The sequence below is a fragment of the Schistocerca piceifrons genome, chromosome 1, assembly GCF_021461385.2.
Source record: "Schistocerca piceifrons isolate TAMUIC-IGC-003096 chromosome 1, iqSchPice1.1, whole genome shotgun sequence".
Lineage (NCBI taxonomy): Eukaryota > Metazoa > Arthropoda > Insecta > Orthoptera > Acrididae > Schistocerca > Schistocerca piceifrons.
Genome location: NC_060138.1, coordinates 652,667,278 through 652,685,296, shown reverse-complemented (window position 1 = coordinate 652,685,296; position 18,019 = coordinate 652,667,278).

Sequence of the window (18,019 nt, the reverse complement as noted above, 5' to 3'; positions counted from 1 at the left end):
AACCCTCGCCTATCCAGACGAACACTCAGATGTCTCTAAATCATCCATGTAGGACCCTTTCTCAAAGCTGTAATATTACTAACCAGACGCAAAGTAAGTTTCTCTTGTGAAATGGATTCTCGTTTTTATTTACCTGGAGATTAAGACGTTGAGCCATGCGGCGGTCTGAAAACAGGTAATAATCGGCCCCGATTTGAAAATAATCACTCACCCCCACAGCAAACTGCCACAATTATTCCTCACTGAAGGCTTGAACTAAAATCTTTCAAGAAAATAGCAGTGTGCTATCTGAAATATGAAAAAGGATACATAAAGATCGGATTACTTACACTGAATTATAATAACCCACTGATTAGATGTGTATCATAACTGTAAATCGTCCTTCTCTCTTTACTGCGTGAAACGACATTAATTGCATTACATGTGCTTTTAATATCTTAAATTTATTCAAGAATCATTTCAATGTCCATAGAACGATGTCTCTCAAAAACACAATTCACAAAAATCTGGCATGTCCTTCGTAAGTCCCCAAATCAGCGAAAAATTAATATATCTACTGTCACGTTCCTAAAGCAACGAAAATTACAATTTTTATTATAACTCTGCCGTTCCACATTCAGACCTCTTTGGTTCAGTTCTAAGGTTTGGTTATACATTCGCTTACACATGACATTCTCGTGTTTGTTCCATGATCTCTGTATCAAGTTCTACCCTCGTCTGTCAAGGTCTCTCTCCCTCTCTCTCCCTCCCTCCCTCCCTCCCCCTCCCTCCCTCCCTCTCCCTCCCTCCCTCCTCTCTCTCTCTCTCTCTCTCTCTCTCTCTCTCTCTCTCTCTATATATATATATATATATATATATATATCCAATTTTTGCGGAGTGAAAACGAAATAAAACTCATGTCTACTACTACTCCCTCCCTTCCTACATAGTTTCAAACAGTTTACATTAAGATTCCTGTAACTGTCTGTTCTGCAAAATAGAAAAGGGCGTTAATATTTTCTTGGAAAACTGCCCAAGACGAATGAAGCTTTGGAGAGTCTCTTTCGTGCTCGTTCGTGGTATGTTCCCCATATTGGTACACTGTAGGGGTTAACTTTTCCACTTAAATGGAACATAGTCATATCACTGAACACTAAAAGTGGGAGGAAATTGTTTCATATCCACACTCTGAAGGAATTTACAGAACTCTGTATGTTCTTATTGGTTACAAATCTGTAGCAACTGAATCCTGTATGGTTTTAAAACCCAAACGACAAGGCAAAAAACGCCAGACAGACACGTGAGGAATAGCTAACTATACTGGTCGGGTAAAAATCGCAACATCATAGAAATAATTAATGTAGAGTAAGGAAATTTCGGGAATGCTCTAGTGGGGATAACGTAGTTAAGTGATTAACACTGCAAGATCACAGGTTAATGTAAGAGTGAGATAATCCATTGCAAATGTGAAATTCTGGTACATTAATCACCGGTGCAATTGCCAAATGTTGAATGTAAGCATGCAAATGTGCATGCGTTACGGTGTACAGGTGCCGGATGTCAATTAGTGGGATGCAATTCCATGCCTGTTCCACATGGTCGGTCAGTACAGGGACAGTTAGTCCTGTTTGTGAATGGCACTGGAGTTTTCGTCTGATGACTCATATGCGCTCGACTGGAGACAGATCTGATGATGGAGCAGGCCAAGGCAAAACGACATTCTGTAGAGTATGTTGGGTTACAACAGCGATATGTGGGGCTGATTTATCCTATTGGGGAAAAACCTGATTGCTGTTCACGAATGGTTGCACAATAGGTCGAATCACCAAATTGTCGTACAAATCTAGTACAAGTCTAGCCTAGCGCGCAGACAAGTTGTTTGCAGGCCCTCAGTTGGTCTCCTTCTAATCAACACACGGCCATTGCTTGCACCGAGGCAGAACCATCTTCCATCAAAAACACTACAGACCTCTACCCTGTTTCTAAGGTACTCTTGACACCACTGAAGTACAAGTGGAGATGGTTTGGCGTCAGTGGAATGCATGCTACAGGGCGTCCGACTCGGAGCTGTCCTTGAAGTAAGCGATCTGTAACAGTTCGTTGTGTCACCGCGGTGCCAACTCAAATTGCTGCACCAAATGAAGTATGTCGAGCCAGAGCCATACGTCGAACACGATGGTCTTCCCTCTCCGGTAGTGCCACGTGGCCGTCCAGAGCCCAGTCTTCTTGCGACAGTATACATTCTCGTGACTACCACTGCCAGCAATCATGCGCAGTGGCTACATTGCTGGCAAGTCTTTCTGTAATATCGCAAAAGGGACAGCCAGCTTCTCGCGACCCTATCACACTACCTCGTTCGAACTAAGTGAAGCGTCGATAGTGGCATCTTTGTTGCTTTAAAGGTATTGTTGTGTAACATCAGCTCACCACGTCCAAAGCTAACTAGCGCTCACAGCGTGTATTTAAAGCAAACTTTATTTGCCTCCTGATTGTGGCGCTACTAGCGCCTTTCGTAGGCAACTTGTGCACATGTGAATAGACCAATTTTCAGAGGTAGAAACACGCCCACCCAACTTCCGTTTATGCTGCACAGCGCCTTCTTTTGTGCTGCGACTTTTTTGCCGTCAGCGTATTATTTAATGAAATTTTATTGTTATCTAACGAACTTACGTATTAAGTCAATATTAACAATGAGCAATGATTTTATACTTTATTGCGGCTAGACGTTACTGGGATGCCGCCTCCGTGCAGAGGAATGTCTCATTCGTCCGAGTGTCGCTTCATCGTGATGTTTGACGGGAGCCCGACTGTGTATTGTTGTTACACACCGGCCTGGTTGCCGATCTTCACAACAGCTTTTTTTGAAGCTGTGTCTAATGCTACGACTAAAATCAATAAAAATTTCTTATTAGTTTGGTATTTTCCTTGCCTTCTCATGTTGGTCCCATGGATCAGCTAGAAACATTAATTTCTCGGTGTGTCGCAGGTGATAGATGGAGTGCACCGTGCGGGCTAATATCTATATGATGACAGATCTCTTACAGGTAGGAAATGGTTTGGTGCCGTGGTTACTGTTACAGCGAAAAATTTTGGCACAGTTCTCTTCATCAACTGAGTTTTAGTTTACTATATTTCCTAACGTCTTCAACCGCTCGATACAGAAGTCTGTGCTCCAGAGTGTGTGGTTCATTGCACGTGTCCCACGCGTCAGTCCTGATCAGTCTTGCTTGTTTTTCATTGATCGATATCTTCGCGTTAACAATCTTGTACAACATGCTGCGGATTTCTAACTGTAAAAGAAACGAGCCGAGACATTTTGCCACGCGATGTTCCGCCAGTATTCCTGAAATTTTCACTCAGTGGCATTCTTGACATGATTAACTCTGACTACGTCATATATTTTCTTTGCGTCATATATTTTTTTGCAGTTTTCTCTCTGAGTGCGATTCCTATTACGTAGATCTTCAGCTTGTAGTACTGTCGCATGCAACCGAGTATAGATAGAAGCTTTGTGTGGTCCATGGGTGCTGTTTCAGATTCTTGTGTGTATGTCGAAAAAGACCGCTGTTGGACTGGTCGGATTGTTTTCTATGATTCAGGATGTGCCGCGTATCAGTAGAGCAGCGCACTTCGACTTGAAACAGATTAGGCCAAGGTCTACTTTTAGTGTGCATATGCTGTATGCAACCTTAAATATTTCACTGTTGACAATGTGCTACGAAGATCCACTGAATTCGATCTATGTCTTGAACGAGCACTCTGGAGCGGCTTGCGGGATCCCCTTATTTATAGCCATGCCGGCTCGAAGCACGAGCCAACCACTGATCTAGCAGTACGAGGGAGACGCCCATCCGCTACCGCAATTAGCGGCAGCGTACCACTTGCTCCAGGGGACACTTTTAGTTTCAATGTGTAAGTTAAAAATTCAGTCTAATTTTTTTATCCTTATTTATATCCGGAATAAACCACAGTTTCTGTCTCCGTAGGTACATATACGGGGTATGGCTATAAAATAACATGAGTACTTTTGTCACAGAGTAAGTACGAATAGGCCAAAGATGAAAGACCAATACATCTTCTCAGTCGAATGCGGCATCTCTGGTGTGTGTAGACATGTCAGTGTGGCCGTAGCCTTCGATTGTATAAGAGCACTTATTTTGTTTTGCCGGAAAAATTATAAGTTTGATAACAGAGCAACGGATTGTCACGAATTTTCATATGAAACTGTTTTTTAATAAAAAGAAGTGTATGGCAAAAACCGTTTCAAGTGGTTCCAAAATGGCCGAGGACCTGGAAGGTGACTCACTCCTGGGACAAGCCTTAACACCGAAAACGAATGAAAATATCGAAAAAATAGGGACTCTGATTGGATATGATTTTTGTTTGTATTCGATCGACTGCTGAAAATCTACGAATTGACAAAGATTTTACGTAATCAATTTAATACGAAGAAATTTTGTGCGAAACTGGTGCCCAAAATTCTCATGATCGAACAATAAGTTTTTACTCTTTGAAACCATTGAAAATGATGTTAATTTCTAGGAAAGAGTGATAACATGTGACCAGTCTTGGTTTTTACTTATAAGCCAGCAATTAAGCGCCAGTCCATGCACTTGAACGGCTCAGTTTCACCGAGAGCGAAAAAAGCTCGAAAGAGAAAATCAAGGTTCAAAGCGATGGTAATTTTTTTTGTCGATTTTCATGGAATCGTCTATCTTTACTGGGTTATTGAAGGATGAGCTATTGATCAACATTACTAGCTTGAGGTTCGCGCTCGGCTCCGTGAGAGAATAAGAAAAATAACCCGTATTTTGGAAGTCATGGCTCGCGTCAAGACAACTCATCGGCTCATACTGCGTCGTCTGTTTAAAGGTTTCTAGGGAAGCAGCCCACTGTTAGACCAGGCATCTTATTCGCCTGACCTAACCCCATGTTACTTTTATCTATTACTCAAGGTCAAATCTGCATTAAAAGGAACAGGATTTCAGTCCTTTGAAGCAACAGAAGAAAAAACGACACGTGTCATCAAGGAGCTCACAAAGGAAGACTTCCAGCACTATTTCCATCAATGGAAATTTCACATGCAGCATTGTAGGGATAATGTCATTCCACAGCCACATCTCGTTTCTTCATCGAATGCAGTGAAATCCATGTCCGAAATATATTTCAAGTTTCACACTTACAATGAAAACGGTAGTAACAAGAAATTGCGGGAGCTACGCCACAAACTCACTGGTACTCAGAGCTGAAGGGCGTTTCGGTGACCCGCTCCGTATTGTTATCGTGTTCAGAGCAGTCGGACACACAAGTACAGCTCGGTCCGGCTTACAGGCTGTTCTGCTGTGAGCCTAATTCCACGCAGCGAGCAGAGCGCACCGAGTATTAAGAGTAAATCCGCTTCCTAATAGAAGGATTAGCTCAGTGATTAATATTCCGCATACGGCAACACTCTGATTTGCCAGAGTACAGTTCATCAATCTGAAACGCGATGCCAGGGCATAACTCATTGTGGACGATGTATGAGGCCGCGTCCCAATCTTGCTGCTGTGTGTGACTCACCTTTGGGTCCGTAATAACAGCTCAGCGCCGCCCACGCGCAGGAGCGGCCTTTGTGTGACCTATTGCCTTCCCAGGCCTCGATTACGGTTATTACGTTCCGATTGTAAGCATTACCCTCCCAAAGCTAAATATTGGCTGACAACCGTTAATGTGCGAGATTCCGCTATTTTGCTTTTATCAGTGACCCCCAATGCAATTCGAAGATTGCAATACAGTACACCCTGATGCTGTTTGATGTGTTTATTTCTTTACACTTCACGTCTTATGGAATACATTCTTTTTACACCAACCGCTCTCACGGAAATTACCAGTTATTACTGTGTAATTCTGTCAGAGAAGCAAAAGTGTTGCTTCTCAATGGAAAGCAAAATCATTGCCCCAGTCATCAGCGAAAATTGTATGAATGCTTTTGTATAATAATTTTACAATAGTTTTTGTGTCACTCGTTTCAAGTATGAATACAGTCAAGAGATATAGTAAAACATTTATTACGAAAGTCACTTTTATTTTGTTACTCAACTCTTTTCGAGGGCATCATCATGGATTACAGTGTCATTTGCTGCATGTAGCCTGTTGTGTGTTATGAACTCCGGTTTGCAAAAAGTGAGGCACTCGTGGCTGCCACATCGCGCTAGCGAAGTGGGGCCTTGCCAGTTCAAGATAGGTTTTACAGTCTGACGATAATTTATGGATTTGTAGTTTTAGCTTGACGATGTCCACTATGGACAAAACGGTAGTTAGTGTTATTCTGAAGAAGGTTGGGTTATCCAGACTGAAACCTAGGTAAATTCTAGGTAAACGGTGCTACTGAGGCTGTTGATTATTAAAATTAAAATTAATATTTATACACTTGCTGACAGGGCCACAAAATGTTGATATTTCAATACAATAATAGTCAAAATTATTCCAGCTGCTATTGAAAATACAGGTCGTTGCTGTTGCTTCTGAGTCGACCGTCGGCTACCTAATCCGGAGACTAATCTGCTGAATCCAGCAGGGGACTCAGCTTTCGAGGACGCTGCATCAGTTTTGAGTGGAAATCGATAACATCCTGATACAGCGGTTTTGGCGTCCGCTGGCGAGGTAGGTACGCCCGTCGTTAACTTGGTTTGGACATAATGGTAACCACGAAGTGTTTGTTTTGATTCCAATGGAGTTTCCGGGAGTACTCAATCCTTCTTAGATCACTGCCCGCATTTTACCCTTAGGTAGACCAAGATGTCGGATGCCGTGATGTCATGCTGAATCTGGTCAGCCGTTAGAGTAGCCCATCTGATACGTGCGACACTGGAGTTAAGGGCAGCTTCTGCTCTGGACCGGACACGTGATGGTAGACCCTCGGACTACTCAGCCGCACTGGCTGCTATGCTGCCGACAGTAGAGGACGCTGGACTCCATCAGCCATGCCTTCGGATCGTTCATCGTCTCTTAGGGTGTAAGTACAAGTGCAAGACCAATACTAGGACATATCACACACGAGATGTCACATAGTACAACCAGGGAATCGAGTCCGAAAAACATGTGCATAATCAGTTCTACTGATCGAGTGCCAAATGCTAGTGACGGTGGAGTATTTACGACGCCAGCGAGTGGCTCTGCTCTTCGATGTCATTCGTAATGACCAAACCGATTCTGCTCAGTATTCAGCTATCTTCAGTTCCGTTATCTTTGCTCTACGAATTTGTTACAGGGCGTTGACTGCTTACTCAAACTCCCCCTAGTGGTTGTTGCGTTCTACTTCACGTCTCTTATGTAATATTACGGGAGTAAAGAAAGCAGTTCCGTTTGCACTGTTCTAACCATTTTCTGCTGAGTTGCTCGTAATCTCTCTTAAGAGTGTAGAAGTGGCTTTCTTCCTGACCCAGTAACTGTGTAGAAACGTTTACGCTCCACTGCTAGAGGCTGGCGACACTTTCGCGTGACTGAGTACCGCCAGCTATCCGAACCTCGAAAAAATTTTCCTTCCACATTTCCTTAATAATTCTGTCGCGTAAGAAACGGTAGTAAAAGTTATTGTGTTGTACGCAGCACACTTGAGAAGCTTCTAAAGAAGTTCATTGCTGTTGTCTCATCTATTCCATTGACTAATTTCTGCCTGTGTTCACTATTGTAAATAAAAATTCCCATTATCATCTATATTGAAAAACGCATGACCTCTGTCGTTAAGGTAAATAACTATGGTAGAAGTGTTGTACCTAATTCACTTATAATGAGGTGAAAAAAGTCATGGGATACCTACTAATATCGTATCATACTTCCTTTCGCCCACTGCAGTGCAGCAACTGAATGTGACATGGATTCAACAAGTCGTAGAAAGTTCCCTGCAAAAATACTGACCCATGCTGCCTCTATCGCCGTCCATAATTGCGAATGTATTGTCGATGCAGGCTTTTGTGCACCAACTCGTCTGTCGATTATGTCCCTTAAATATTCGATTCGTGGCCAAATCATTCACTCGTATTGTGCAAAACCAACCGCGAACAGTTGTGGCCCAGTTACATGGCGCACTGTCACTCGTAAAAATTACGCCATTGTTTGGTAACAGGAAGGTCTTTAATGGCTGCAAATGGTCTCCAAATAGCGGAATGTAAATATTTCCACTCAATGATCGGTTCAGTTTGACCAGAGGACCCAGTCCACTCCATGTAAACACAGCCCACACCATTGTGGAGACACAAACAGCTTGCACACTAACTTGTTAACAACTTGGATCCATGGCTTCGTGGGTTCTGCGCCGCACACGAACCCTGACATTAGCTCTTACCAGCTGAATTCGTGACTTATCCGACCAGGCCAAGGTTTTCCAGGTACCGAAGGCGAAGTAGTGTTGTTAGCAAAGGCACTCGCGTCGGTCGTCTGCTGCCGTAGCCCATTAATGCGAAAAACTTTTGTCACCTTGGTATTTGTGTTCGTTAAATCTAGTTCGGAAACTTCATCCGGTCTGGTCCATGTATTGAGCTGGGCACTTACTGCACTTAATCTTCTACATCAGCGTTTCTTAACCTGTGTGTCCTGACACATCAGTGTGATGTGAATACATGTCAGATGTGTCCCGAGATTGTTAATTCTCCTAATCTTCTGCATATAAAATAGAACATAAAAGTATTTCTACCTGAAAGTCTTACGTCATAAATTTGTAAAAACTTTATCTCATAAAAGTTCGCTAATAAAAGTGCATTGTATCTACTTTGTGTGTTTACTTTTTTGCCACTAGGAGAAAGTCACATATAAAGGTGTCGCGAAAGTTTGAAACATATTGTGTAGTGCCCCGAAGAAGAAAGGCTGAGAAACGCGGTTTTAGATGCCTTAGAGAATTTGTCACGATTGGTTATTAAATGGTGTGCCAGTCTCTTAAATAAAAATAATAATGAGGAAACCAACTCCTATATTTTATGCACTCAATAGACTAGTAATTTCCTATGGAACGACACGAAAGTATTTGCATTTCAAACTATCCTGAAGTCTGTTTCATTGCTGTTCTTATTTTTTTATTGTATTCATTTTTCTAACTTTCTTCGACATTTTATGTATGAGTGTACGCTGTATATCATTTGCAGCTGCCATTTGTTTAACCATCAAAGCTGTGATGTTCACTATTTCTTCTAGAGCAGCAACTACAGACATGAATACTGATTTCACATTTTAATACCAATTCCTTGCATTAGTTGCATGAAGATTTTCAATTTCAAGATTACAAAATCTGCAACTTTTTTGAAATCACGGATTCTTACAGATAATCTACATTTCTGATTTAATGCTTTCAAGTACCTACCTGACCACACAGAGATTTGTGTCACTCGATTATTGTGCAAACTTTTTCTATAAGCAAACGACGCGGGATACAAATTCTCCAGCGAATCGCATTTATTTGTGTCTACTGATTTATGAAATTGTAATGTATAAATAGTACTTGTAAATGTAGAGAACGAGAAGCTGCCAATGGAAACTGCCAATAAAAACCAATTTACTGAAGAAACGAAATTATTATAAAAGTCAGTGCTACTCTTTAAAGAAAATATTAATTTTTATACAAGTTTATTTCCAATCAGCCTTACACAAGGACATGAGAATTCGAATCACATGCTCCAAGAGCACTAAAAGAATTCGTTAAACGCGCATTAGTGCACCCAGTTGGCAATAAGGAGTTAGTCTCTGCCTTGAAGTGCACGTTCTATGGTAAGATGATGCAATTCCAAAATTTTTCCAGGACATTAAACTGACAATATATGGCAGCTAAAACGTTTTAAAACTCTCAGAGAGCATGGAAATAGATGAAAGAAGTACAATAAAAATGAGAAAGAAGATAATTCCACCTTGACATATAGAGAACTCTTAATGAAACTTCCAGGAAATGTTAAAAATTTTTTAAAATTCTGAATAAGAATACAACTAAACTCTACCCGAACCGGCCATGGAGGTCTAACGATATCGACCGGCCGCCGTGTGATCCTCAGTCCGAAGGCATCACTGGATGCGGATGTGGAGGGGCATGTAGTCAGCACACCGCTCTCCCGACCGTATATCAGTTCACGAGATCTAGCCGCTGCTTCACAATTAAGTAGCTCCTCAGTTTGCCTCACAAGCGCTGAGTGTAGCCTGCTTACCAACAGCGCTCGGCAGACTGGATCCAAGTGCTAAGCCATCCCGACAGCAGTTAACTTCGGTGAACTACCGGGAACCAGTGTTAGCGCTACGACAAGGTCGTTGGCTTGAATAAGAATTTACGAATCCATGAAAGTTGACAGTATTTAGTAAAGGAACTATTTACGTTATAGCTATCCAACTTCAAAAACTGTAGTCACAAAAGGAATGAACTTCATATTAAGTACGATTGAACAGGCACTTACAGCAATTAAAGCTGACACCAGAAACTCAATCTGAATAGCACATAACCTAGTGTGCACATATAAGGGTACATATACACATACCACGGTTCGTGAGGCTGCCCCCGTCGAAGACTAGAGTCCTCCGTCGGGCATGTGTGTGTGTGTGTGTGTGTGTGTGTGTGTGTGTGTGTGTGTGAACGAGAGAGAAATGCAAGGATTTCCTTTTTTTTTTTGTGTAATGTTCAATATGAATGTAGTAGCTGTCAGAGAAGGGTTGAAAGTTTTTGTGGTCATTTGATTTGAGTTTTGGTTTAAATACACTCCTAGAAATTGAAATAAGAACACCGTGAATTCATTTTCCAGGAAGGGGAAACTTTATTGACACATTCCTGGGGTCAGATACATCACATGATCACACTGACAGAACCACAGGCACATAGACACAGGCAACAGAGCATGCACAATGTCGGCACTAGTACAGTGTATATCCACCTTTCGTAGCAATGCAGGCTGCTATTCTCCCATGGAGACGATCGTAGAGATGCTGGATGTAGTCCTGTGGAACGGCTTGTCATGCCATTTCCACCTGGCGCCTCAGTTGGACCAGCGTTCGTGCTGGACGTGCAGACCGCGTGAGACGACGCTTCATCCAGTCCCAAACATGCTCAATGGGGGACAGATCCGGAGATCTTGCTGGCCAGGGTAGTTGACTTACACCTTCTAGAGCACGTTGGGTGGCACGGGATACATGCGGACGTGCATTGTCCTGTTGGAACAGCAAGTCCCCTTGCCGGTCTAGGAATGGTAGAACGATGGGTTCGATGACGGTTTGGATGTACCGTGCACTATTCAGTGTCCCCTCGACGATCACCAGTGGTGTACGGCCAGTGTAGGAGATCGCTCCCCACACCATGATGCCGGGTGTTGGCCCTGTGTGCCTCGGTCGTATGCAGTCCTGATTGTGGCGCTCACCTGCACGGCGCCAAACACGCATACGACCATCATTGGCACCAAGGCAGAAGTGACTCTCATCGCTGAAGACGACACGTCTCCATTCGTCCCTCCATTCACGCCTGCCGCACACCACTGGAGGCGGGCTGCACGATGTTGGGGCGTGAGCGGAAGACGGCCTAACGGTGTGCGGGACCGTAGCCCAGCTTCATGGAGACAGTTGCGAATGCTACGGTGTGTTGATGATTTTCACTTATGGACCGTCTGACAGCAACTGAATAAAACACAATTTTAGTGCCATACGCGTTTCGCCTTTATTTTCTGCAAGGCATCATCAGTGGCCTGTAATATGTACATATGTTAGCTATTTTATTTAGATTTTTGTCACTGTGCCTATAGGTTATAAACAGTTCTGGTGGTTGGTATTTCCTATTAAGTAGTAATGTTTTGAACTGTACTTACAGGTTGCGTAGACAGTTTCTTATATATTACGCTCCTGTTACATTTTTGGTCTTATTCTTCTTCCTATGAGCGCCAATTTGCTGTTTTTTTTTTCTGCATTCCACAGCACTATGCACTGAACACTTTTTTTATGCAATGTTTTGGTTTCTGTTGGCGACTGTCAAATGTTTTTGCCAAAGATCGAATATTACTGCCAAACTTATGAGTTTAACTATCGAAGTATCTGTGGTCTGTTGGTGTATGCATTTTTTTTTTTGTGTGTGTGTGTGTGTGTGTGTGTGTGTGTGTGTGTGTTTTTTGGTGTCATATTATTTTATTTTATTGTATTTAATTATTTATTTTTGTTTATGTCCTGTGTATGTGTGTGTGTGTTTTGGTGTGATATATATATATATATATATATATATATATATATATATATATATATATTTTGTGTGTCTGTCTGTATTTTGGTGTTACACATTTTTTTTTTTTTTTTTTTTTTTTTTTTTTTTTTTGAGGTGGGGGGGCTGTTGTGTGTGTGTGTGTGTGTGTGTGTGTGTGTGTGTGTGTGTATTTTGGTGGTATATACTTTTTTTTTATGTTATCATTTCCTTTATTAAGTGTAGTAAGGAGCCTGTGCTGATGTGTGTTTGTTCATTTATCACATGTTTGTTTTCTGCTATGGCTTTCTGGATGTGGAAGTTTTCTTGCATTTGTATAAGATGTTTGTCATGGTTGCTTATTCTCATTATTTTCATTTCTTGTTCCATGTTTGTAGGATGATGGTTGTAGTGTTTTAAATGCTCTGCAAATGTGGAATGGTTTGTTTCATACTTCCAACATCTGATATGTTCTTTGTATCTTGTTTCAAAATTCCTGCATGTCATGCCTATGTATACTGCATCACAACTTTGACATTCAAGTTTATATATTCCTGATTGTTGGAATTTGTCCCTCTTGGTAGCTGGCTGGCTTAGGTGTGATTGAAGGGTTTGCCCAGGCTTATATGCTATTTTGAAGCCCTGTCTCTTTAGGATGTTTGCAACTCTGTGTGTTAGTTTATGTGTGTAGGTCATGGTGTACCATCTGGTTCTTTTCTGTGTGGTGTTGTCATTGTGTGTGTTTGTTGAGTGTGTTTGTAAGTTTTCAGCTTGTGAGTTCTTTTGTATTGTGGAAATGTTGTGTTTGTTTTTTATTTGTGTTTTTATTTTTTGATTGAGCCTGTGTACCACATGTGTGTCATACCCGTTGTTCCTAGCTATTTGTATGATCGTGTTCATTTCTTGTTCATAGTTTCTCTTACTGAGTGGGATTCTGTTTAATCTATGTAACATGTGTCTTAGTGCTGCAAATTTCTGGCTTTGGGGGTGGTTGGATGTGGAATGTATTATTGTGTCCGTGGCTGTTGGTTTTCTAAAGATGTTAAATGTATGTTTTCCATTTTCTTTTTTAATTGTAATGTCAAGAAAATTTATTTGATTTTCTTTTTCTTTTTCAAGTGTGAATTTTATGTTCTTATGAGCTTTGTTTATTTCTGAATGGAGTTCATCTATTTTTTCACTTGGCTCGTCTACCAAACAAATAATGTCATCCACGTATCTGTACCAATATATGATTTTGAAACTTTCATTTGTGGTTATCTTATCAAATATCTGATTTTCAAGGTGACTGATGAAAATGTTTGCTAGTGTTCCTGATATTGGGGATCCCATGGGCAGTCCATCCGTTTGTAGATAATATTCTTCCTCAAACTGAAAGTAGTTTTGTTCAGTTGTCAGTCTGAGCATATCTGTTATTTCTTTTATTGTGTCTGTGGTGAGGTTGCTGTGGGATGAGAGATTTTGTTCTATGATTTCTATTGTTTCTGTGATAGGGATGGAGGTATACATATTTTCTATATCGAATGAAATCAGTGATGCTGTGTGTGGTACCTGTATGTTCTGTATATTTTCTATTAGGTTTCCTGTGTTTATCACTGTTCTGTTGTTTTCTATTTTATAGTGTTTTGTAACTAACTTTTGGAGGTGTTTGGCTATGCGGTATGTTGGGGCTTTCTTGAAGTTGATAACAGGTCTCATTGGCATTCCGTCTTTATGTACTTTCGGTTGACTGCGGAGTGTTGGTGCTTGTGGGTTTTTCTGTGTTAAGTAGTATTTTTGTTTGTCTGTGAGTGTGTGTTCAATGTTTTTCAGTGTTCGTTTCACATTTGCCTGGAATCGTGTAGTTGGATCTGACTTCAGTTTTTGTATTGCGTTGGTGTTTATGTATTCCTTGGTTTTTGTGATGTATTGCTCTTTATCCATGAGTACTGTTACATTTCCCTTGTCTGCTCTTGTTATTAATACGTTGTTGTTTGTTAACTTTTGTTTTAACACAGACAAACAAAAATACTACTTAACACAGAAAAACCCACAAGCACCAACACTCCGCAGTCAACCGAAAGTACATAAAGACGGAATGCCAATGAGACCTGTTATCAACTTCAAGAAAGCCCCAACATACCGCATAGCCAAACACCTCCAAAAGTTAGTTACAAAACACTATAAAATAGAAAACAACAGAACAGTGATAAACACAGGAAACCTAATAGAAAATATACAGAACATACAGGTACCACACACAGCATCACTGATTTCATTCGATATAGAAAATATGTATACCTCCATCCCTATCACAGAAACAATAGAAATCATAGAACAAAATCTCTCATCCCACAGCAACCTCACCACAGACACAATAAAAGAAATAACAGATATGCTCAGACTGACAACTGAACAAAACTACTTTCAGTTTGAGGAAGAATATTATCTACAAACGGATGGACTGCCCATGGGATCCCCAATATCAGGAACACTAGCAAACATTTTCATCAGTCACCTTGAAAATCAGATATTTGATAAGATAACCACAAATGAAAGTTTCAAAATCATATATTGGTACAGATACGTGGATGACATTATTTGTTTGGTAGACGAGCCAAGTGAAAAAATAGATGAACTCCATTCAGAAATAAACAAAGCTCATAAGAACATAAAATTCACACTTGAAAAAGAAAAAGAAAATCAAATAAATTTTCTTGACATTACAATTAAAAAAGAAAATGGAAAACATACATTTAACATCTTTAGAAAACCAACAGCCACGGACACAATAATACATTCCACATCCAACCACCCCCAAAGCCAGAAATTTGCAGCACTAAGACACATGTTACATAGATTAAACAGAATCCCACTCAGTAAGAGAAACTATGAACAAGAAATGAACACGATCATACAAATAGCTAGGAACAACGGGTATGACACACATGTGGTACACAGGCTCAATCAAAAAATAAAAACACAAATAAAAAACAAACACAACATTTCCACAATACAAAAGAACTCACAAGCTGAAAACTTACAAACACACTCAACAAACACACACAATGACAACACCACACAGAAAAGAACCAGATGGTACACCATGACCTACACACATAAACTAACACACAGAGTTGCAAACATCCTAAAGAGACAGGGCTTCAAAATAGCATATAAGCCTGGGCAAACCCTTCAATCACACCTAAGCCAGCCAGCTACCAAGAGGGACAAATTCCAACAATCAGGAATATATAAACTTGAATGTCAAAGTTGTGATGCAGTATACATAGGCATGACATGCAGGAATTTTGAAACAAGATACAAAGAACATATCAGATGTTGGAAGTATGAAACAAACCATTCCACATTTGCAGAGCATTTAAAACACTACAACCATCATCCTACAAACATGGAACAAGAAATGAAAATAATGAGAATAAGCAACCATGACAAACATCTTATACAAATGCAAGAAAACTTCCACATCCAGAAAGCCATAGCAGAAAACAAACATGTGATAAATGAACAAACACACATCAGCACAGGCTCCTTACTACACTTAATAAAGGAAATGATAACATAAAAAAAAAGTATATACCACCAAAATACACACACACACACACACACACACACACACACACACACACACACACACACACACACAACAGCCCCCCACCTCAAAAAAAAAAAAAAAAAAAAAAAAAATGTGTAACACCAAAATACAGACAGACACACAAAATATATATGTATATATATATATATATATATCACACCAAAACACACACACACATACACAGGACATAAACAAAAATAAATAATTAAATACAATAAAATAAAATAATATGACACCAAAAAACACACACACACACACACACAAAAAAAAAAATGCATACACCAACAGACCACAGATACTTCGATAGTTAAACTCATAAGTTTGGCAGTAATATTCGATCTTTGGCAAAAACATTTGACAGTCGCCAACAGAAACCAAAACATTGCATAAAAAAAGTGTTCAGTGCATAGTGCTGTGGAATGCAGAAAAAAAAACAGCAAATTGGCGCTCATAGGAAGAAGAATAAGACCAAAAATGTAACAGGAGCGTAATATATAAGAAACTGTCTACGCAACCTGTAAGTACAGTTCAAAACATTACTACTTAATAGGAAATACCAACCACCAGAACTGTTTATAACCTATAGGCACAGTGACAAAAATCTAAATAAAATAGCTAACATATGTACATATTACAGGCCACTGATGATGCCTTGCAGAAAATAAAGGCGAAACGCGTATGGCACTAAAATTGTGTTTTATTCAGTTGCTGTCAGACGGTCCATAAGTGAAAATCATCAACACACCGTAGTATTACGCGCAACTGAGGAGGACAGGACCAAAAAATTGAAGTTGCGAATGGTCCTCGCCGATACCCCAGGAGCAACAGTGTCCCTAATTTGCTGGGAAGTGGCGGTGCGGTCGCCTACGGCACTGCGTAGGATCCTACGGTCTTGGCGTGCATCCGTGCGTCGCTGCGGTCCGGTCCCAGGTCGACGGGCATGTGCACCTTCCGCCGACCACTGGCGACAACATCGATGTACTGTGGAGACCTCACGCCCCACGTGTTGAGCAATTCGGCGGTACGTCCACCCGGCCTCCCGCATGCCCACTATACGCCCTCGCTCAAAGTCCGTCAACTGCACATACGGTTCACGTCCACGCTGTCGCGGCATGCTACCAGTGTTAAAGACTGCAATGGAGCTCCGTATGCCACGGCAAACTGGCTGACACTGACGGCGGCGGTGCACAAATGCTGCGCAGCTAGCGCCATTCGACGGCCAACACCGCGGTTCCTGGTGTGTCCGCTGTGCCGTGCGTGTGATCATTGCTTGTACAGCCCTCTCGCAGTGTCCGGAGCAAGTATGGTGAGTCTGACACACCGGTGTCAATGTGTTCTTTTTTCCATTTCCAGGAGTGTATTTGTGGAGAGGTTCATGGACAAATGAGCAGAAAGGGGGTTATTTTTATATGATAATAGCAGTGTTACTCTGTCATTTTATCTATTAATGTAAACAATGAGTTGTTTAGCGTATGTACTTGACCAATTCAGCAGGGTTTTTATTTCTGCTTTGGATTTCTGCATCTGATAATTTTTTTGTAAGGTTAAGAGGTGTTTTTTATTGTTGATTCTAATACTTTTCGTGTTTTCTTCTCCAGTGGTTGGTTTGTGACTGTGTTCTTTTAGGTGTTCTAAAAATATGGAGATAGATGAGGAACAAAGAAGGCGAGGAACAATAGAGAAACTGAGAAGACCACAAATTTCATTGTGACCGTCAGTTCTCCACCGCTACCTGAACACATCATGGCACGATCATACAATGTAAGCTTTCACGGCCGGTATTGTCTTCACTTAAAACTTCCGGGGTGATAGGCCGTGGTCGAAGTATAAAACTCTCTCCTGACGTTTCGTCTCCGACTGCGGGAGATATCCTCTGAGGTAAAGAGGCGAACTTCGAAGAGAACTCGAGGAAGCGCTGATTATATAAGCACTACAGAGGGCGTCGGCTATGAGATTGTCTCTGGTGATGCCAACATTCTCGATTGAAAGTTATCGATCGTCACGCTTGCGGTGCAACGCTGACATCCAAATTTTATCCAGTTTAACACCTTCGTCTTTCCTATTAGAATTATTACGATGTTTATCAATCCTCATAGCCTCTCTATACAAGCGTGCATAATAATGTGAGGTTTTTGATATGACGCTTGTCTCGCTGAATTTTATTTCATGATCACCTTCCTGGTAAACATGTTCCGCTACGGCCGATTTATCCGTGTGACCCAGGCGGCAATTCCTCTTATCTTCAACTAGACGGGTGTTCACACTTCTCTTTGTGGTACCAATGT